The sequence below is a fragment of the Staurois parvus genome, unplaced genomic scaffold (genome assembly GCF_062004578.1).
Source record: "Staurois parvus isolate SC_StPar_1 unplaced genomic scaffold, SC_StPar_1.0 ptg002404l, whole genome shotgun sequence".
Classification (NCBI taxonomy): domain Eukaryota; kingdom Metazoa; phylum Chordata; class Amphibia; order Anura; family Ranidae; genus Staurois; species Staurois parvus.
The window spans coordinates 228110-247931 of record NW_028320200.1 but is presented as its reverse complement, the minus strand read 5'-3'; the positions used below and the strand labels follow the sequence as shown (position 1 = coordinate 247931).

At 50.4% G+C, this 19822-nt stretch overlaps 20 non-coding genes across 20 annotated transcripts; 11 read left to right on the top strand and 9 right to left on the bottom strand.

The window, feature by feature from the left end:
* Positions 1-228: 228 nt before the first annotated feature.
* On the bottom strand, positions 229-301 carry TRNAK-CUU (transfer RNA lysine (anticodon CUU)). The gene has a single exon. It is a non-coding gene; the product is annotated as a tRNA-Lys (tRNA).
* A 380-nt stretch (positions 302-681) lies between these two features.
* On the top strand, positions 682-768 carry TRNAY-GUA (transfer RNA tyrosine (anticodon GUA)). The gene is given in 2 exon segments: positions 682-718; positions 733-768. It is a non-coding gene; the product is annotated as a tRNA-Tyr (tRNA).
* A 142-nt stretch (positions 769-910) lies between these two features.
* On the top strand, positions 911-984 carry TRNAN-GUU (transfer RNA asparagine (anticodon GUU)). Its single transcript has one exon. It is a non-coding gene; the product is annotated as a tRNA-Asn (tRNA).
* Positions 985-3365: 2381 nt separating this feature from the next.
* Positions 3366-3437, bottom strand: TRNAG-UCC (transfer RNA glycine (anticodon UCC)). The gene has a single exon. It is a non-coding gene; the product is annotated as a tRNA-Gly (tRNA).
* A 265-nt stretch (positions 3438-3702) lies between these two features.
* TRNAK-CUU (transfer RNA lysine (anticodon CUU)) lies at positions 3703-3775 on the bottom strand. The gene has a single exon. It is a non-coding gene; the product is annotated as a tRNA-Lys (tRNA).
* A 380-nt stretch (positions 3776-4155) lies between these two features.
* On the top strand, positions 4156-4242 carry TRNAY-GUA (transfer RNA tyrosine (anticodon GUA)). Its single transcript is given in 2 exon segments — positions 4156-4192; positions 4207-4242. It is a non-coding gene; the product is annotated as a tRNA-Tyr (tRNA).
* A 142-nt stretch (positions 4243-4384) lies between these two features.
* TRNAN-GUU (transfer RNA asparagine (anticodon GUU)) lies at positions 4385-4458 on the top strand. The gene has a single exon. It is a non-coding gene; the product is annotated as a tRNA-Asn (tRNA).
* Positions 4459-6839: 2381 nt separating this feature from the next.
* Positions 6840-6911, bottom strand: TRNAG-UCC (transfer RNA glycine (anticodon UCC)). The gene has a single exon. It is a non-coding gene; the product is annotated as a tRNA-Gly (tRNA).
* A 265-nt stretch (positions 6912-7176) lies between these two features.
* Positions 7177-7249, bottom strand: TRNAK-CUU (transfer RNA lysine (anticodon CUU)). The gene has a single exon. It is a non-coding gene; the product is annotated as a tRNA-Lys (tRNA).
* Positions 7250-7629: 380 nt separating this feature from the next.
* On the top strand, positions 7630-7716 carry TRNAY-GUA (transfer RNA tyrosine (anticodon GUA)). Its single transcript is given in 2 exon segments — positions 7630-7666; positions 7681-7716. It is a non-coding gene; the product is annotated as a tRNA-Tyr (tRNA).
* Positions 7717-7858: 142 nt separating this feature from the next.
* On the top strand, positions 7859-7932 carry TRNAN-GUU (transfer RNA asparagine (anticodon GUU)). The gene has a single exon. It is a non-coding gene; the product is annotated as a tRNA-Asn (tRNA).
* Positions 7933-10313: 2381 nt separating this feature from the next.
* TRNAG-UCC (transfer RNA glycine (anticodon UCC)) lies at positions 10314-10385 on the bottom strand. Its single transcript has one exon. It is a non-coding gene; the product is annotated as a tRNA-Gly (tRNA).
* A 718-nt stretch (positions 10386-11103) lies between these two features.
* On the top strand, positions 11104-11190 carry TRNAY-GUA (transfer RNA tyrosine (anticodon GUA)). Its single transcript is given in 2 exon segments — positions 11104-11140; positions 11155-11190. It is a non-coding gene; the product is annotated as a tRNA-Tyr (tRNA).
* A 142-nt stretch (positions 11191-11332) lies between these two features.
* On the top strand, positions 11333-11406 carry TRNAN-GUU (transfer RNA asparagine (anticodon GUU)). The gene has a single exon. It is a non-coding gene; the product is annotated as a tRNA-Asn (tRNA).
* Positions 11407-13787: 2381 nt separating this feature from the next.
* TRNAG-UCC (transfer RNA glycine (anticodon UCC)) lies at positions 13788-13859 on the bottom strand. The gene has a single exon. It is a non-coding gene; the product is annotated as a tRNA-Gly (tRNA).
* A 265-nt stretch (positions 13860-14124) lies between these two features.
* Positions 14125-14197, bottom strand: TRNAK-CUU (transfer RNA lysine (anticodon CUU)). Its single transcript has one exon. It is a non-coding gene; the product is annotated as a tRNA-Lys (tRNA).
* A 380-nt stretch (positions 14198-14577) lies between these two features.
* TRNAY-GUA (transfer RNA tyrosine (anticodon GUA)) lies at positions 14578-14664 on the top strand. The gene is given in 2 exon segments: positions 14578-14614; positions 14629-14664. It is a non-coding gene; the product is annotated as a tRNA-Tyr (tRNA).
* A 142-nt stretch (positions 14665-14806) lies between these two features.
* Positions 14807-14880, top strand: TRNAN-GUU (transfer RNA asparagine (anticodon GUU)). Its single transcript has one exon. It is a non-coding gene; the product is annotated as a tRNA-Asn (tRNA).
* A 2381-nt stretch (positions 14881-17261) lies between these two features.
* Positions 17262-17333, bottom strand: TRNAG-UCC (transfer RNA glycine (anticodon UCC)). The gene has a single exon. It is a non-coding gene; the product is annotated as a tRNA-Gly (tRNA).
* Positions 17334-18051: 718 nt separating this feature from the next.
* Positions 18052-18138, top strand: TRNAY-GUA (transfer RNA tyrosine (anticodon GUA)). The gene is given in 2 exon segments: positions 18052-18088; positions 18103-18138. It is a non-coding gene; the product is annotated as a tRNA-Tyr (tRNA).
* The last annotated feature ends 1684 nt before the right edge of the window (positions 18139-19822 follow it).

Here is a 19822-nt window from a genome sequence, read left to right as displayed (position 1 = left end):
CTAAGGCCACCCATGACATTGACTCCACAGACCCCCTGCTGCGCAAGGTCCATTTGCTGCCGTACCAAGTCACCTCTAGGAGGATGAGCTAGAAATATTTCCCCATTGGTGGAGAGAAAGGAAGCCAAGCCACTAGATATGGTAAAGGTGTGATTGTGCAGTGCGCTTGAAGGAACTGGAGATACTGACACCTTTTGCAAAGGCCTTTGACTCGGCCAAAAAAAGGCACGCCCAACGTGGGGCTCGAACCCACGACCCTGAGATTAAGAGTCTCATGCTCTACCGACTGAGCTAGCCGGGCTACCGCACTCTGCTGCTTTGAGGCCTCTTACAGCTAGCAGGCTCTGACCACTCTTTCCTAGCTTTCGCCACAATTCCTTTGGCTAAACTCAATGTGCTTCCAAGTACTATTCTGCTCACTTGCTGTCAGGGCACAGGGTACATCACCATTTTTGACGGGACTTTGGAGGATCCCAACAAAATGCGCTGGCTCTTTACTAACCCTTTTCTCTCTGTGCAATACGTCAAGCCGTAGCCTCCCACGTAACGTCTGCCCAGGCATCTGCCCTTATCGGCCGAGGCGGCATCAAGCAAGACCTCAACCTAGAAGGTCAAATGCAAAGTGTTCAGCACTGGCTTTGCATTTGCAGGGGTCACGTGTTACCCCACCCATCCGACTTCCCTTCGATAGCTCAGCTGGTAGAGCGGAGGACTGTAGTAGATAAAGTAGCAATCCTTAGGTCGCTGGTTCAATTCCGGCTCGAAGGAAGGGCTTTTTAGCCCGCGTCACTTCCTTTTAGAAAGAAGGCAATCCCTCAGCTCTACAAATGTGCAATTGGGAAGCTTTTTAGGCACCTTGAGTTGATCTTTCATTTCTCCTTCGGGCCAGTTCAAGCACGCTCCGTGTGTGGTCTCTGTGGCGCAATCGGTTAGCGCGTTCGGCTGTTAACCGAAAGGTTGGTGGTTCGAGCCCACCCAGGGACGCTCACCTTTTCTCATTACCTTAGCGGGGACCGCTGCCAAGTCTGACACCCACCTAGGAAGACAAAGCGTGTCCTTTGGCTCGCCTCACACGGCTGCCAATTGATCCTTCACTGACCACATTCCTTGAAAACGGACTAGTAATATGTCGCATTCAATTGGTCTACTTCTGGAATGTTGAAGATCTTTCGTAGTTTAGTCAAGCCACCTCTTCGCAGGAACAAACCCCAGCGTTTCTATTCACACCTGAAGAGGCCTTAGACCAATTACCATGGAATGTGTCCATGTTGATTGTCCAGGAACAGGAGGGGAGGTGTGAGAATTGTGGAGGCGCCCTTTTTCAAGTTACATCATCCCCTTGTTGGGTGTCAGGAAGCCTGCATAGCTAATAGTGCCTAGATTGACCTGGCTAAAGGCGTCAATTGATGTCAAATGGCCTGGAGAGAGGTGTTAATAATGTGGAAGACAGATAGTGTGGATGGACAAGCTCGTGTCCCAGTGTATTGCTGGCCTTGAAGTACACAGGGATGCGATGTTTCTTAAAGATCCTTCTGACTTTTTCCGACACTCCAGTTCCATACGGGATGACTATATTTCTCCAAGTGTTCTGCTTCTCCCCAGTTTGTTTTCCTGAGCTTGCGGAGGTTTTAACCAAGACCCAGTCTGGGTAGCCACAAGCTTTCAAAGCCCTCCTGAGATGTCACGGTAGCACCCTCCTAGTCATGTGCTAGGATTTGTATAGTTGGCCTCTGCTTACCAGAGAGGCTGTCAGGTCAATTCAGTGTGGTATTCTGCTTAACAGATTGCTGCGATGGATTAGTCGGGTCTGCTGATGATTCTCTGATGTTGTTTGAGTTTGTCAGAGTTCTTCCCGCCTTCGGGAAGCTGTGAGAACTTTCCAGAACATGGGTGGGGGCTAGGCAAACGAACAGCATGAATATGGATGCAGCCCTGGCCATTTGCAAGGGGGGGCATTCCAGTGGCATGCTGGGAGTGGCATGTATGTTCTGCCAGCACATGGGCTCAGCCTCTTTCCTGGGAGAGGGCCGAACAGCTGGGCTGGAGGCAGGCTGCCTCGCCTGGCGCAGGCTGCTATGCGGCCCCAGGTGGGTGGACCTGAGGGCCTGAAGCCAGTCAGGACGTCAATACCGCTTAACTAAGAGATCAGCTAGATGTCCTCAGTGTGAAAAGTTCTAATTTTGGAGTATCCCACTACAATTCCCTGTCCCCAGCTCTACAGGAAAACTCCAAAAACAAACATCCCCAAGTCCGGTGATTGAAGACAAGGAGCGTTTGCGCGTGTGTGCATGTGGCTGAAGAAATACAGTGTGCCTGGCTGCGGGGCGAAGTAAAGGGAAACCGGGGCAAACATGCCAGCGTCCCTGGCAAGGGTGCCGTTACATCTGTGTTCTTTTGTCTTTAGACTCTTTTTGTTGCTACCATGTCAGCCGGATATTGCAGAGTCCTAAGAAGCCCCAGCTTGTGTTCCAGTGGGTGGTGTGAGTCAAAGGGCAGATAACGGTCTGTGTGGGTAGGTTTCCCGGAGACCTCCCTGCCCAAGTCAGCCCCTTCCTTGCCTTGCAAGACGCCGTCCAAAAGGGGTCATTTGCTATTCAGTGCCTCTTCCCCTGTACACTTGATGTATTGGTCCACTGACTTGATGCGTTCACTAAAAGCTTGTGTTTCTGATGCTCTAATCTTGACCCAAGTATAATCCACATGCCTTAACAAACGACTTGGTCTTTTCCCCGTGGAACAATTCAAGTCTCTCTTGTCCAGCTGCTCCATGCACAGGTTAGCTACAATGGGAAACACAAGTGATCCCATGGCAGCGGCGTGTTTCTGTCTGTAAAAGTCATTGGGGTACTTGAAATGGGCTTGCTTGAGTCAAAGGGCCAGCAATGAATGCACTTGGTCAAGCTTTAGTTCTTTTTGGCTGTCAAGAGTCTTCCCTCATTGCAGAGGTTTCCCACAATGTCAATAGCCTGCGCAAAGTGTATCCAAGTGAAAAGGCCTATGACATCATGGGACATGCTTGTTTCTTCTGGCTCCGACTTCAGTCTCCATTCCTTGTTGAGAAATTCTTTAGCATTCTTCAAAATGCTGCCAGTTATCTTGCCAGTTGAGGGTGTTGGAATGGTAGCCAGCTACTTAGCAATGCTGTGTGTGTGCCAGAGTTGATTGTTTGTGAATGAGTGTTTGAAATGGCTGAACCTTGTCCCTGGATAATGCTGTACTCCTTGAGCGAGTTAAAGCATGAGGCCGGAGCCTGTTGGGATGCGGCGGAATCTTTGCACTGTTGTCACTAAGGCAAGACAACTTAGGAGTTTTCTTGAAGGAGCTTTGGCCCTGTGGTGTTTTGTCAAGGGCGCAAAGAAGAAGACTGCGTTGGCCGGGAATCGAACCCGGGTCAACTGCTTGGAAGGCAGCTATGCTCACCACTATACCACCAACGCAAGGCTGTGCAGCAAGCATGCTGCTGGCTGTGTAGAACTAAGGCCACCCATGACATTGACTCCACAGACCCCCTGCTGCGCAAGGTCCATTTGCTGCCGTACCAAGTCACCTCTAGGAGGATGAGCTAGAAATATTTCCCCATTGGTGGAGAGAAAGGAAGCCAAGCCACTAGATATGGTAAAGGTGTGATTGTGCAGTGCGCTTGAAGGAACTGGAGATACTGACACCTTTTGCAAAGGCCTTTGACTCGGCCAAAAAAAGGCACGCCCAACGTGGGGCTCGAACCCACGACCCTGAGATTAAGAGTCTCATGCTCTACCGACTGAGCTAGCCGGGCTACCGCACGCTGCTGCTTTGAGGCCTCTTACAGCTAGCAGGCTCTGACCACTCTTTCCTAGCTTTCGCCACAATTCCTTTGGCTAAACTCAATGTGCTTCCAAGTACTATTCTGCTCACTTGCTGTCAGGGCACAGGGTACATCACCATTTTTGACGGGACTTTGGAGGATCCCAACAAAATGCGCTGGCTCTTTACTAACCCTTTTCTCTCTGTGCAATACGTCAAGCCGTAGCCTCCCACGTAACGTCTGCCTAGGCATCTGCCCTTATCGGCCGAGGCGGCATCAAGCAAGACCTCAACCTAGAAGGTCAAATGCAAAGTGTTCAGCACTGGCTTTGCATTTGCAGGGGTCACGTGTTACCCCACCCATCCGACTTCCCTTCGATAGCTCAGCTGGTAGAGCGGAGGACTGTAGTAGATAAAGTAGCAATCCTTAGGTCGCTGGTTCAATTCCGGCTCGAAGGAAGGGCTTTTTAGCCCGCGTCACTTCCTTTTAGAAAGAAGGCAATCCCTCAGCTCTGCAAATGTGCAATTGGGAAGCTTTTTAGGCACCTTGAGTTGATCTTTCATTTCTCCTTCGGGCCAGTTCAAGCACGCTCCGTGTGTGGTCTCTGTGGCGCAATCGGTTAGCGCGTTCGGCTGTTAACCGAAAGGTTGGTGGTTCGAGCCCACCCAGGGACGCTCACCTTTTCTCATTACCTTAGCCGGGACCGCTGCCAAGTCTGACACCCACCTAGGAAGACAAAGCGTGTCCTTTGGCTCGCCTCACACGGCTGCCAATTGATCCTTCACTGACCACATTCCTTGAAAACGGACTAGTAATATGTCGCATTCAATTGGTCTACTTCTGGAATGTTGAAGATCTTTCGTAGTTTAGTCAAGCCACCTCTTCGCAGGAACAAACCCCAGCGTTTCTATTCACACCTGAAGAGGCCTTAGACCAATTACCATGGAATGTGTCCATGTTGATTGTCCAGGAACAGGAGGGGAGGTGTGAGAATTGTGGAGGCGCCCTTTTTCAAGTTACATCATCCCCTTGTTGGGTGTCAGGAAGCCTGCATAGCTAATAGTGCCTAGATTGACCTGGCTAAAGGCGTCAATTGATGTCAAATGGCCTGGAGAGAGGTGTTAATAATGTGGAAGACAGATAGTGTGGATGGACAAGCTCGTGTCCCAGTGTATTGCTGGCCTTGAAGTACACAGGGATGCGATGTTTCTTAAAGATCCTTCTGACTTTTTCCGACACTCCAGTTCCATACGGGATGACTATATTTCTCCAAGTGTTCTGCTTCTCCCCAGTTTGTTTTCCTGAGCTTGCGGAGGTTTTAACCAAGACCCAGTCTGGGTAGCCACAAGCTTTCAAAGCCCTCCTGAGATGTCACGGTAGCACCCTCCTAGTCATGTGCTAGGATTTGTATAGTTGGCCTCTGCTTACCAGAGAGGCTGTCAGGTCAATTCAGTGTGGTATTCTGCTTAACAGATTGCTGCGATGGATTAGTCGGGTCTGCTGATGATTCTCTGATGTTGTTTGAGTTTGTCAGAGTTCTTCCCGCCTTCGGGAAGCTGTGAGAACTTTCCAGAACATGGGTGGGGGCTAGGCAAACGAACAGCATGAATATGGATGCAGCCCTGGCCATTTGCAAGGGGGGGCATTCCAGTGGCATGCTGGGAGTGGCATGTATGTTCTGCCAGCACATGGGCTCAGCCTCTTTCCTGGGAGAGGGCCGAACAGCTGGGCTGGAGGCAGGCTGCCTCGCCTGGCGCAGGCTGCTATGCGGCCCCAGGTGGGTGGACCTGAGGGCCTGAAGCCAGTCAGGACGTCAATACCGCTTAACTAAGAGATCAGCTAGATGTCCTCAGTGTGAAAAGTTCTAATTTTGGAGTATCCCACTACAATTCCCTGTCCCCAGCTCTACAGGAAAACTCCAAAAACAAACATCCCCAAGTCCGGTGATTGAAGACAAGGAGCGTTTGCGCGTGTGTGCATGTGGCTGAAGAAATACAGTGTGCCTGGCTGCGGGGCGAAGTAAAGGGAAACCGGGGCAAACATGCCAGCGTCCCTGGCAAGGGTGCCGTTACATCTGTGTTCTTTTGTCTTTAGACTCTTTTTGTTGCTACCATGTCAGCCGGATATTGCAGAGTCCTAAGAAGCCCCAGCTTGTGTTCCAGTGGGTGGTGTGAGTCAAAGGGCAGATAACGGTCTGTGTGGGTAGGTTTCCCGGAGACCTCCCTGCCCAAGTCAGCCCCTTCCTTGCCTTGCAAGACGCCGTCCAAAAGGGGTCATTTGCTATTCAGTGCCTCTTCCCGTGTACACTTGATGTATTGGTCCACTGACTTGATGCGTTCACTAAAAGCTTGTGTTTCTGATGCTCTAATCTTGACCCAAGTATAATCCACATGCCTTAACAAACGACTTGGTCTTTTCCCCGTGGAACAATTCAAGTCTCTCTTGTCCAGCTGCTCCATGCACAGGTTAGCTACAATGGGAAACACAAGTGATCCCATGGCAGCGGCGTGTTTCTGTCTGTAAAAGTCATTGGGGTACTTGAAATGGGCTTGCTTGAGTCAAAGGGCCAGCAATGAATGCACTTGGTCAAGCTTTAGTTCTTTTTGGCTGTCAAGAGTCTTCCCTCATTGCAGAGGTTTCCCACAATGTCAATAGCCTGCGCAAAGTGTATCCAAGTGAAAAGGCCTATGACATCATGGGACATGCTTGTTTCTTCTGGCTCCGACTTCAGTCTCCATTCCTTGTTGAGAAATTCTTTAGCATTCTTCAAAATGCTGCCAGTTATCTTGCCAGTTGAGGGTGTTGGAATGGTAGCCAGCTACTTAGCAATGCTGTGTGTGTGCCAGAGTTGATTGTTTGTGAATGAGTGTTTGAAATGGCTGAACCTTGTCCCTGGATAATGCTGTACTCCTTGAGCGAGTTAAAGCATGAGGCCGGAGCCTGTTGGGATGCGGCGGAATCTTTGCACTGTTGTCACTAAGGCAAGACAACTTAGGAGCTTTCTTGAAGGAGCTTTGGCCCTGTGGTGTTTTGTCAAGGGCGCAAAGAAGAAGACTGCGTTGGCCGGGAATCGAACCCGGGTCAACTGCTTGGAAGGCAGCTATGCTCACCACTATACCACCAACGCAAGGCTGTGCAGCAAGCATGCTGCTGGCTGTGTAGAACTAAGGCCACCCATGACATTGACTCCACAGACCCCCTGCTGCGCAAGGTCCATTTGCTGCCGTACCAAGTCACCTCTAGGAGGATGAGCTAGAAATATTTCCCCATTGGTGGAGAGAAAGGAAGCCAAGCCACTAGATATGGTAAAGGTGTGATTGTGCAGTGCGCTTGAAGGAACTGGAGATACTGACACCTTTTGCAAAGGCCTTTGACTCGGCCAAAAAAAGGCACGCCCAACGTGGGGCTCGAACCCACGACCCTGAGATTAAGAGTCTCATGCTCTACCGACTGAGCTAGCCGGGCTACCGCACTCTGCTGCTTTGAGGCCTCTTACAGCTAGCAGGCTCTGACCACTCTTTCCTAGCTTTCGCCACAATTCCTTTGGCTAAACTCAATGTGCTTCCAAGTACTATTCTGCTCACTTGCTGTCAGGGCACAGGGTACATCACCATTTTTGACGGGACTTTGGAGGATCCCAACAAAATGCGCTGGCTCTTTACTAACCCTTTTCTCTCTGTGCAATACGTCAAGCCGTAGCCTCCCACGTAACGTCTGCCCAGGCATCTGCCCTTATCGGCCGAGGCGGCATCAAGCAAGACCTCAACCTAGAAGGTCAAATGCAAAGTGTTCAGCACTGGCTTTGCATTTGCAGGGGTCACGTGTTACCCCACCCATCCGACTTCCCTTCGATAGCTCAGCTGGTAGAGCGGAGGACTGTAGTAGATAAAGTAGCAATCCTTAGGTCGCTGGTTCAATTCCGGCTCGAAGGAAGGGCTTTTTAGCCCGCGTCACTTCCTTTTAGAAAGAAGGCAATCCCTCAGCTCTACAAATGTGCAATTGGGAAGCTTTTTAGGCACCTTGAGTTGATCTTTCATTTCTCCTTCGGGCCAGTTCAAGCACGCTCCGTGTGTGGTCTCTGTGGCGCAATCGGTTAGCGCGTTCGGCTGTTAACCGAAAGGTTGGTGGTTCGAGCCCACCCAGGGACGCTCACCTTTTCTCATTACCTTAGCGGGGACCGCTGCCAAGTCTGACACCCACCTAGGAAGACAAAGCGTGTCCTTTGGCTCGCCTCACACGGCTGCCAATTGATCCTTCACTGACCACATTCCTTGAAAACGGACTAGTAATATGTCGCATTCAATTGGTCTACTTCTGGAATGTTGAAGATCTTTCGTAGTTTAGTCAAGCCACCTCTTCGCAGGAACAAACCCCAGCGTTTCTATTCACACCTGAAGAGGCCTTAGACCAATTACCATGGAATGTGTCCATGTTGATTGTCCAGGAACAGGAGGGGAGGTGTGAGAATTGTGGAGGCGCCCTTTTTCAAGTTACATCATCCCCTTGTTGGGTGTCAGGAAGCCTGCATAGCTAATAGTGCCTAGATTGACCTGGCTAAAGGCGTCAATTGATGTCAAATGGCCTGGAGAGAGGTGTTAATAATGTGGAAGACAGATAGTGTGGATGGACAAGCTCGTGTCCCAGTGTATTGCTGGCCTTGAAGTACACAGGGATGCGATGTTTCTTAAAGATCCTTCTGACTTTTTCCGACACTCCAGTTCCATACGGGATGACTATATTTCTCCAAGTGTTCTGCTTCTCCCCAGTTTGTTTTCCTGAGCTTGCGGAGGTTTTAACCAAGACCCAGTCTGGGTAGCCACAAGCTTTCAAAGCCCTCCTGAGATGTCACGGTAGCACCCTCCTAGTCATGTGCTAGGATTTGTATAGTTGGCCTCTGCTTACCAGAGAGGCTGTCAGGTCAATTCAGTGTGGTATTCTGCTTAACAGATTGCTGCGATGGATTAGTCGGGTCTGCTGATGATTCTCTGATGTTGTTTGAGTTTGTCAGAGTTCTTCCCGCCTTCGGGAAGCTGTGAGAACTTTCCAGAACATGGGTGGGGGCTAGGCAAACGAACAGCATGAATATGGATGCAGCCCTGGCCATTTGCAAGGGGGGGCATTCCAGTGGCATGCTGGGAGTGGCATGTATGTTCTGCCAGCACATGGGCTCAGCCTCTTTCCTGGGAGAGGGCCGAACAGCTGGGCTGGAGGCAGGCTGCCTCGCCTGGCGCAGGCTGCTATGCGGCCCCAGGTGGGTGGACCTGAGGGCCTGAAGCCAGTCAGGACGTCAATACCGCTTAACTAAGAGATCAGCTAGATGTCCTCAGTGTGAAAAGTTCTAATTTTGGAGTATCCCACTACAATTCCCTGTCCCCAGCTCTACAGGAAAACTCCAAAAACAAACATCCCCAAGTCCGGTGATTGAAGACAAGGAGCGTTTGCGCGTGTGTGCATGTGGCTGAAGAAATACAGTGTGCCTGGCTGCGGGGCGAAGTAAAGGGAAACCGGGGCAAACATGCCAGCGTCCCTGGCAAGGGTGCCGTTACATCTGTGTTCTTTTGTCTTTAGACTCTTTTTGTTGCTACCATGTCAGCCGGATATTGCAGAGTCCTAAGAAGCCCCAGCTTGTGTTCCAGTGGGTGGTGTGAGTCAAAGGGCAGATAACGGTCTGTGTGGGTAGGTTTCCCGGAGACCTCCCTGCCCAAGTCAGCCCCTTCCTTGCCTTGCAAGACGCCGTCCAAAAGGGGTCATTTGCTATTCAGTGCCTCTTCCCGTGTACACTTGATGTATTGGTCCACTGACTTGATGCGTTCACTAAAAGCTTGTGTTTCTGATGCTCTAATCTTGACCCAAGTATAATCCACATGCCTTAACAAACGACTTGGTCTTTTCCCCGTGGAACAATTCAAGTCTCTCTTGTCCAGCTGCTCCATGCACAGGTTAGCTACAATGGGAAACACAAGTGATCCCATGGCAGCGGCGTGTTTCTGTCTGTAAAAGTCATTGGGGTACTTGAAATGGGCTTGCTTGAGTCAAAGGGCCAGCAATGAATGCACTTGGTCAAGCTTTAGTTCTTTTTGGCTGTCAAGAGTCTTCCCTCATTGCAGAGGTTTCCCACAATGTCAATAGCCTGCGCAAAGTGTATCCAAGTGAAAAGGCCTATGACATCATGGGACATGCTTGTTTCTTCTGGCTCCGACTTCAGTCTCCATTCCTTGTTGAGAAATTCTTTAGCATTCTTCAAAATGCTGCCAGTTATCTTGCCAGTTGAGGGTGTTGGAATGGTAGCCAGCTACTTAGCAATGCTGTGTGTGTGCCAGAGTTGATTGTTTGTGAATGAGTGTTTGAAATGGCTGAACCTTGTCCCTGGATAATGCTGTACTCCTTGAGCGAGTTAAAGCATGAGGCCGGAGCCTGTTGGGATGCGGCGGAATCTTTGCACTGTTGTCACTAAGGCAAGACAACTTAGGAGTTTTCTTGAAGGAGCTTTGGCCCTGTGGTGTTTTGTCAAGGGCGCAAAGAAGAAGACTGCGTTGGCCGGGAATCGAACCCGGGTCAACTGCTTGGAAGGCAGCTATGCTCACCACTATACCACCAACGCAAGGCTGTGCAGCAAGCATGCTGCTGGCTGTGTAGAACTAAGGCCACCCATGACATTGACTCCACAGACCCCCTGCTGCGCAAGGTCCATTTGCTGCCGTACCAAGTCACCTCTAGGAGGATGAGCTAGAAATATTTCCCCATTGGTGGAGAGAAAGGAAGCCAAGCCACTAGATATGGTAAAGGTGTGATTGTGCAGTGCGCTTGAAGGAACTGGAGATACTGACACCTTTTGCAAAGGCCTTTGACTCGGCCAAAAAAAGGCACGCCCAACGTGGGGCTCGAAACCACGACCCTGAGATTAAGAGTCTCATGCTCTACCGACTGAGCTAGCCGGGCTACCGCACTCTGCTGCTTTGAGGCCTCTTACAGCTAGCAGGCTCTGACCACTCTTTCCTAGCTTTCGCCACAATTCCTTTGGCTAAACTCAATGTGCTTCCAAGTACTATTCTGCTCACTTGCTGTCAGGGCACAGGGTACATCACCATTTTTGACGGGACTTTGGAGGATCCCAACAAAATGCGCTGGCTCTTTACTAACCCTTTTCTCTCTGTGCAATACGTCAAGCCGTAGCCTCCCACGTAACGTCTGCCCAGGCATCTGCCCTTATCGGCCGAGGCGGCATCAAGCAAGACCTCAACCTAGAAGGTCAAATGCAAAGTATTCAGCACTGGCTTTGCATTTGCAGGGGTCACGTGTTACCCCACCCATCCGACTTACCTTCGATAGCTCAGCTGGTAGAGCGGAGGACTGTAGTAGATAAAGTAGCAATCCTTAGGTCGCTGGTTCAATTCCGGCTCGAAGGAAGGGCTTTTTAGCCCGCGTCACTTCCTTTTAGAAAGAAGGCAATCCCTCAGCTCTACAAATGTGCAATTGGGAAGCTTTTTAGGCACCTTGAGTTGATCTTTCATTTCTCCTTCGGGCCAGTTCAAGCACGCTCCGTGTGTGGTCTCTGTGGCGCAATCGGTTAGCGCGTTCGGCTGTTAACCGAAAGGTTGGTGGTTCGAGCCCACCCAGGGACGCTCACCTTTTCTCATTACCTTAGCGGGGACCGCTGCCAAGTCTGACACCCACCTAGGAAGACAAAGCGTGTCCTTTGGCTCGCCTCACACGGCTGCCAATTGATCCTTCACTGACCACATTCCTTGAAAACGGACTAGTAATATGTCGCATTCAATTGGTCTACTTCTGGAATGTTGAAGATCTTTCGTAGTTTAGTCAAGCCACCTCTTCGCAGGAACAAACCCCAGCGTTTCTATTCACACCTGAAGAGGCCTTAGACCAATTACCATGGAATGTGTCCATGTTGATTGTCCAGGAACAGGAGGGGAGGTGTGAGAATTGTGGAGGCGCCCTTTTTCAAGTTACATCATCCCCTTGTTGGGTGTCAGGAAGCCTGCATAGCTAATAGTGCCTAGATTGACCTGGCTAAAGGCGTCAATTGATGTCAAATGGCCTGGAGAGAGGTGTTAATAATGTGGAAGACAGATAGTGTGGATGGACAAGCTCGTGTCCCAGTGTATTGCTGGCCTTGAAGTACACAGGGATGCGATGTTTCTTAAAGATCCTTCTGACTTTTTCCGACACTCCAGTTCCATACGGGATGACTATATTTCTCCAAGTGTTCTGCTTCTCCCCAGTTTGTTTTCCTGAGCTTGCGGAGGTTTTAACCAAGACCCAGTCTGGGTAGCCACAAGCTTTCAAAGCCCTCCTGAGATGTCACGGTAGCACCCTCCTAGTCATGTGCTAGGATTTGTATAGTTGGCCTCTGCTTACCAGAGAGGCTGTCAGGTCAATTCAGTGTGGTATTCTGCTTAACAGATTGCTGCGATGGATTAGTCGGGTCTGCTGATGATTCTCTGATGTTGTTTGAGTTTGTCAGAGTTCTTCCCGCCTTCGGGAAGCTGTGAGAGCTTTCCAGAACATGGGTGGGGGCTAGGCAAACGAACAGCATGAATATGGATGCAGCCCTGGCCATTTGCAAGGGGGGGCATTCCAGTGGCATGCTGGGAGTGGCATGTATGTTCTGCCAGCACATGGGCTCAGCCTCTTTCCTGGGAGAGGGCCGAACAGCTGGGCTGGAGGCAGGCTGCCTCGCCTGGCGCAGGCTGCTATGCGGCCCCAGGTGGGTGGACCTGAGGGCCTGAAGCCAGTCAGGACGTCAATACCGCTTAACTAAGAGATCAGCTAGATGTCCTCAGTGTGAAAAGTTCTAATTTTGGAGTATCCCACTACAATTCCCTGTCCCCAGCTCTACAGGAAAACTCCAAAAACAAACATCCCCAAGTCCGGTGATTGAAGACAAGGAGCGTTTGCGCGTGTGTGTATGTGGCTGAAGAAATACAGTGTGCCTGGCTGCGGGGCGAAGTAAAGGGAAACCGGGGCAAACATGCCAGCGTCCCTGGCAAGGGTGCCGTTACATCTGTGTTCTTTTGTCTTTAGACTCTTTTTGTTGCTACCATGTCAGCCGGATATTGCAGAGTCCTAAGAAGCCCCAGCTTGTGTTCCAGTGGGTGGTGTGAGTCAAAGGGCAGATAACGGTCTGTGTGGGTAGGTTTCCCGGAGACCTCCCTGCCCAAGTCAGCCCCTTCCTTGCCTTGCAAGACGCCGTCCAAAAGGGGTCATTTGCTATTCAGTGCCTCTTCCCGTGTACACTTGATGTATTGGTCCACTGACTTGATGCGTTCACTAAAAGCTTGTGTTTCTGATGCTCTAATCTTGACCCAAGTATAATCCACATGCCTTAACAAACGACTTGGTCTTTTCCCCGTGGAACAATTCAAGTCTCTCTTGTCCAGCTGCTCCATGCACAGGTTAGCTACAATGGGAAACACAAGTGATCCCATGGCAGCGGCGTGTTTCTGTCTGTAAAAGTCATTGGGGTACTTGAAATGGGCTTGCTTGAGTCAAAGGGCCAGCAATGAATGCACTTGGTCAAGCTTTAGTTCTTTTTGGCTGTCAAGAGTCTTCCCTCATTGCAGAGGTTTCCCACAATGTCAATAGCCTGCGCAAAGTGTATCCAAGTGAAAAGGCCTATGACATCATGGGACATGCTTGTTTCTTCTGGCTCCGACTTCAGTCTCCATTCCTTGTTGAGAAATTCTTTAGCATTCTTCAAAATGCTGCCAGTTATCTTGCCAGTTGAGGGTGTTGGAATGGTAGCCAGCTACTTAGCAATGCTGTGTGTGTGCCAGAGTTGATTGTTTGTGAATGAGTGTTTGAAATGGCTGAACCTTGTCCCTGGATAATGCTGTACTCCTTGAGCGAGTTAAAGCATGAGGCCGGAGCCTGTTGGGATGCGGCGGAATCTTTGCACTGTTGTCACTAAGGCAAGACAACTTAGGAGCTTTCTTGAAGGAGCTTTGGCCCTGTGGTGTTTTGTCAAGGGCGCAAAGAAGAAGACTGCGTTGGCCGGGAATCGAACCCGGGTCAACTGCTTGGAAGGCAGCTATGCTCACCACTATACCACCAACGCAAGGCTGTGCAGCAAGCATGCTGCTGGCTGTGTAGAACTAAGGCCACCCATGACATTGACTCCACAGACCCCCTGCTGCGCAAGGTCCATTTGCTGCCGTACCAAGTCACCTCTAGGAGGATGAGCTAGAAATATTTCCCCATTGGTGGAGAGAAAGGAAGCCAAGCCACTAGATATGGTAAAGGTGTGATTGTGCAGTGCGCTTGAAGGAACTGGAGATACTGACACCTTTTGCAAAGGCCTTTGACTCGGCCAAAAAAAGGCACGCCCAACGTGGGGCTCGAACCCACGACCCTGAGATTAAGAGTCTCATGCTCTACCAACTGAGCTAGCCGGGCTACCGCACTCTGCTGCTTTGAGGCCTCTTACAGCTAGCAGGCTCTGACCACTCTTTCCTAGCTTTCGCCACAATTCCTTTGGCTAAACTCAATGTGCTTCCAAGTACTATTCTGCTCACTTGCTGTCAGGGCACAGGGTACATCACCATTTTTGACGGGACTTTGGAGGATCCCAACAAAATGCGCTGGCTCTTTACTAACCCTTTTCTCTCTGTGCAATACGTCAAGCCGTAGCCTCCCACGTAACGTCTGCCCAGGCATCTGCCCTTATCGGCCGAGGCGGCATCAAGCAAGACCTCAACCTAGAAGGTCAAATGCAAAGTGTTCAGCACTGGCTTTGCATTTGCAGGGGTCACGTGTTACCCCACCCATCCGACTTCCCTTCGATAGCTCAGCTGGTAGAGCGGAGGACTGTAGTAGATAAAGTAGCAATCCTTAGGTCGCTGGTTCAATTCCGGCTCGAAGGAAGGGCTTTTTAGCCCGCGTCACTTCCTTTTAGAAAGAAGGCAATCCCTCAGCTCTACAAATGTGCAATTGGGAAGCTTTTTAGGCACCTTGAGTTGATCTTTCATTTCTCCTTCGGGCCAGTTCAAGCACGCTCCGTGTGTGGTCTCTGTGGCGCAATCGGTTAGCGCGTTCGGCTGTTAACCGAAAGGTTGGTGGTTCGAGCCCACCCAGGGACGCTCACCTTTTCTCATTACCTTAGCCGGGACCGCTGCCAAGTCTGACACCCACCTAGGAAGACAAAGCGTGTCCTTTGGCTTGCCTCACACGGCTGCCAATTGATCCTTCACTGACCACATTCCTTGAAAACGGACTAGTAATATGTCGCATTCAATTGGTCTACTTCTGGAATGTTGAAGATCTTTCGTAGTTTAGTCAAGCCACCTCTTCGCAGGAACAAACCCCAGCGTTTCTATTCACACCTGAAGAGGCCTTAGACCAATTACCATGGAATGTGTCCATGTTGATTGTCCAGGAACAGGAGGGGAGGTGTGAGAATTGTGGAGGCGCCCTTTTTCAAGTTACATCATCCCCTTGTTGGGTGTCAGGAAGCCTGCATAGCTAATAGTGCCTAGATTGACCTGGCTAAAGGCGTCAATTGATGTCAAATGGCCTGGAGAGAGGTGTTAATAATGTGGAAGACAGATAGTGTGGATGGACAAGCTCGTGTCCCAGTGTATTGCTGGCCTTGAAGTACACAGGGATGCGATGTTTCTTAAAGATCCTTCTGACTTTTTCCGACACTCCAGTTCCATACGGGATGACTATATTTCTCCAAGTGTTCTGCTTCTCCCCAGTTTGTTTTCCTGAGCTTGCGGAGGTTTTAACCAAGACCCAGTCTGGGTAGCCACAAGCTTTCAAAGCCCTCCTGAGATGTCACGGTAGCACCCTCCTAGTCATGTGCTAGGATTTGTATAGTTGGCCTCTGCTTACCAGAGAGGCTGTCAGGTCAATTCAGTGTGGTATTCTGCTTAACAGATTGCTGCGATGGATTAGTCGGGTCTGCTGATGATTCTCTGATGTTGTTTGAGTTTGTCAGAGTTCTTCCCGCCTTCGGGAAGCTGTGAGAGCTTTCCAGAACATGGGTGGGGGCTAGGCAAACGAACAGCATGAATATGGATGCAGCCCTGGCCATTTGCAAGGGGGGGCATTCCAGTGGCATGCTGGGAGTGGCATGTATGTTCTGCCAGCACATGGGCTCAGCCTCTTTCCTGGGAGAGGGCCGAACAGCTGGGCTGGAGGCAGGCTGCCTCGCCTGGCGCAGGCTGCTATGCGGCCCCAGGTGGGTGGACCTGAGGGCCTGAAGCCAGTCAGGACGTCAATACCGCTTAACTAAGAGATCAGCTAGATGTCCTCAGTGTGAAAAGTTCTAATTTTGGAGTATCCCACTACAATTCCCTGTCCCCAGCTCTACAGGAAAACTCCAAAAACAAACATCCCCAAGTCCGGTGATTGAAGACAAGGAGCGTTTGCGCGTGTGTGTATGTGGCTGAAGAAATACAGTGTGCCTGGCTGCGGGGCGAAGTAAAGGGAAACCGGGGCAAACATGCCAGCGTCCCTGGCAAGGGTGCCGTTACATCTGTGTTCTTTTGTCTTTAGACTCTTTTTGTTGCTACCATGTCAGCCGGATATTGCAGAGTCCTAAGAAGCCCCAGCTTGTGTTCCAGTGGGTGGTGTGAGTCAAAGGGCAGATAACGGTCTGTGTGGGTAGGTTTCCCGGAGACCTCCCTGCCCAAGTCAGCCCCTTCCTTGCCTTGCAAGACGCCGTCCAAAAGGGGTCATTTGCTATTCAGTGCCTCTTCCCGTGTACACTTGATGTATTGGTCCACTGACTTGATGCGTTCACTAAAAGCTTGTGTTTCTGATGCTCTAATCTTGACCCAAGTATAATCCACATGCCTTAACAAACGACTTGGTCTTTTCCCCGTGGAACAATTCAAGTCTCTCTTGTCCAGCTGCTCCATGCACAGGTTAGCTACAATGGGAAACACAAGTGATCCCATGGCAGCGGCGTGTTTCTGTCTGTAAAAGTCATTGGGGTACTTGAAATGGGCTTGCTTGAGTCAAAGGGCCAGCAATGAATGCACTTGGTCAAGCTTTAGTTCTTTTTGGCTGTCAAGAGTCTTCCCTCATTGCAGAGGTTTCCCACAATGTCAATAGCCTGCGCAAAGTGTATCCAAGTGAAAAGGCCTATGACATCATGGGACATGCTTGTTTCTTCTGGCTCCGACTTCAGTCTCCATTCCTTGTTGAGAAATTCTTTAGCATTCTTCAAAATGCTGCCAGTTATCTTGCCAGTTGAGGGTGTTGGAATGGTAGCCAGCTACTTAGCAATGCTGTGTGTGTGCCAGAGTTGATTGTTTGTGAATGAGTGTTTGAAATGGCTGAACCTTGTCCCTGGATAATGCTGTACTCCTTGAGCGAGTTAAAGCATGAGGCCGGAGCCTGTTGGGATGCGGCGGAATCTTTGCACTGTTGTCACTAAGGCAAGACAACTTAGGAGCTTTCTTGAAGGAGCTTTGGCCCTGTGGTGTTTTGTCAAGGGCGCAAAGAAGAAGACTGCGTTGGCCGGGAATCGAACCCGGGTCAACTGCTTGGAAGGCAGCTATGCTCACCACTATACCACCAACGCAAGGCTGTGCAGCAAGCATGCTGCTGGCTGTGTAGAACTAAGGCCACCCATGACATTGACTCCACAGACCCCCTGCTGCGCAAGGTCCATTTGCTGCCGTACCAAGTCACCTCTAGGAGGATGAGCTAGAAATATTTCCCCATTGGTGGAGAGAAAGGAAGCCAAGCCACTAGATATGGTAAAGGTGTGATTGTGCAGTGCGCTTGAAGGAACTGGAGATACTGACACCTTTTGCAAAGGCCTTTGACTCGGCCAAAAAAAGGCACGCCCAACGTGGGGCTCGAACCCACGACGCTGAGATTAAGAGTCTCATGCTCTACCGACTGAGCTAGCCGGGCTACTGCATGCTGCTGCTTTGAGGCCTCTTACAGCTAGCAGGCTCTGACCACTCTTTCCTAGCTTTCGCCACAATTCCTTTGGCTAAACTCAATGTGCTTCCAAGTACTATTCTGCTCACTTGCTGTCAGGGCACAGGGTACATCACCATTTTTGACGGGACTTTGGAGGATCCCAACAAAATGCGCTGGCTCTTTACTAACCCTTTTCTCTCTGTGCAATACGTCAAGCCGTAGCCTCCCACGTAACGTCTGCCTAGATATCTGCCCTTATCGGCCGAGGCGGCATCAAGCAAGACCTCAACCTAGAAGGTCAAATGCAAAGTGTTCAGCACTGGCTTTGCATTTGCAGGGGTCACGTGTTACCTCACCCATCCGACTTCCCTTCGATAGCTCAGCTGGTAGAGCGGAGGACTGTAGTAGATAAAGTAGCAATCCTTAGGTCGCTGGTTCAATTCCGGCTCGAAGGAAGGGCTTTTTAGCCCGCGTCACTTCCTTTTAGAAAGAAGGCAATCCCTCAGCTCTGCAAATGTGCAATTGGGAAGCTTTTTAGGCACCTTGAGTTGATCTTTCATTTCTCCTTCGGGCCAGTTCAAGCACGCTCTGTGTGTGGTCTCTGTGGTGCAATCGGTTAGCGCGTTCGGCTGTTAACCGAAAGGTTGGTGGTTTGAGCCCACCCAGGGACGCTCACCTTTTCTCATTACCTTAGCCGGGACCGCTGCCAAGTCTGACACCCACCTAGGAAGACAAAGCGTGTCCTTTGGCTCGCCTCACACGGCTGCCAATTGATCCTTCACTGACCACATTCCTTGAAAACGGACTAGTAATATGTCGCATTCAATTGGTCTACTTCTGGAATGTTGAAGATCTTTCGTAGTTTAGTCAAGCCACCTCTTCGCAGGAACAAACCCCAGCGTTTCTATTCACACCTGAAGAGGCCTTAGACCAATTACCATGGAATGTGTCCATGTTGATTGTCCAGGAACAGGAGGGGAGGTGTGAGAATTGTGGAGGCGCCCTTTTTCAAGTTACATCATCCCCTTGTTGGGTGTCAGGAAGCCTGCATAGCTAATAGTGCCTAGATTGACCTGGCTAAAGGCGTCAATTGATGTCAAATGGCCTGGAGAGAGGTGTTAATAATGTGGAAGACAGATAGTGTGGATGGACAAGCTCGTGTCCCAGTGTATTGCTGGCCTTGAAGTACACAGGGATGCGATGTTTCTTAAAGATCCTTCTGACTTTTTCCGACACTCCAGTTCCATACGGGATGACTATATTTCTCCAAGTGTTCTGCTTCTCCCCAGTTTGTTTTCCTGAGCTTGCGGAGGTTTTAACCAAGACCCAGTCTGGGTAGCCACAAGCTTTCAAAGCCCTCCTGAGATGTCACGGTAGCACCCTCCTAGTCATGTGCTAGGATTTGTATAGTTGGCCTCTGCTTACCAGAGAGGCTGTCAGGTCAATTCAGTGTGGTATTCTGCTTAACAGATTGCTGCGATGGATTAGTCGGGTCTGCTGATGATTCTCTGATGTTGTTTGAGTTTGTCAGAGTTCTTCCCGCCTTCGGGAAGCTGTGAGAGCTTTCCAGAACATGGGTGGGGGCTAGGCAAACGAACAGCATGAATATGGATGCAGCCCTGGCCATTTGCAAGGGGGGGCATTCCAGTGGCATGCTGGGAGTGGCATGTATGTTCTGCCAGCACATGGGCTCAGCCTCTTTCCTGGGAGAGGGCCGAACAGCTGGGCTGGAGGCAGGCTGCCTCGCCTGGCGCAGGCTGCTATGCGGCCCCAGGTGGGTGGACCTGAGGGCCTGAAGCCAGTCAGGACGTCAATACCGCTTAACTAAGAGATCAGCTAGATGTCCTCAGTGTGAAAAGTTCTAATTTTGGAGTATCCCACTACAATTCCCTGTCCCCAGCTCTACAGGAAAACTCCAAAAACAAACATCCCCAAGTCCGGTGATTGAAGACAAGGAGCGTTTGCGCGTGTGTGTATGTGGCTGAAGAAATACAGTGTGCCTGGCTGCGGGGCGAAGTAAAGGGAAACCGGGGCAAACATGCCAGCGTCCCTGGCAAGGGTGCCGTTACATCTGTGTTCTTTTGTCTTTAGACTCTTTTTGTTGCTACCATGTCAGCCGGATATTGCAGAGTCCTAAGA